The sequence below is a fragment of the Belonocnema kinseyi genome, chromosome 10 (genome assembly GCF_010883055.1).
Source record: "Belonocnema kinseyi isolate 2016_QV_RU_SX_M_011 chromosome 10, B_treatae_v1, whole genome shotgun sequence".
Lineage (NCBI taxonomy): Eukaryota > Metazoa > Arthropoda > Insecta > Hymenoptera > Cynipidae > Belonocnema > Belonocnema kinseyi.
Window position 1 is genome coordinate 115,728,497 of NC_046666.1, and position 604 is coordinate 115,729,100.

The window sequence follows — 604 nt, forward strand, 5'->3', positions numbered from 1 at the left end:
AATTTTTACTGAAACCAGGATTAGGGTGAAAATAGGAAAGAAAAAAGGGCTGGTTTTCTGGACAAGCCGAGGTCTAAGGCAAGGGTGTCCTTTGTGTCCATTATTATTTAGTATCCTATTGGCAGACTTAGAGGAGAAGCTAAAGGAGAAAGGGAAAGGAGGAACGGCTTTGGGTAATAGCAAACTATACTCTCTAGCATACGCGGATGATGTAGTTCTTTTAGCAGATGATGAGAAGCGGATGAACCTAATGATGAGAATCTTCGAAGAGTATGTGGGAACAAAAGAGCTGGCGGTGAACGTAGATAAGACAAAGGTGATGTGTTTCAGAAATAGAAAGAGCAAAATAAATTACGTTTGGAAGATGAACGGACAAAAAGTGGAAATTGTGGAGGAGTTCTCTTACCTAGGTTTTTGGTTTGAGGCAGAAGGAGGAAACGAGCTGCAGGTGAGGAAAAGAATTGAATGTGCGAGTAAAGTAACGGGCCAAGTATGGGGTATCGGAAAGAGAAGGTTCAAGAACGATTGGAGAATGAGGGTCTGGTTGTTTGATGCGTTGGTGTGGGCGGTGTTGTGTTATGGTGTGGAGATCTGGGGATGGAAG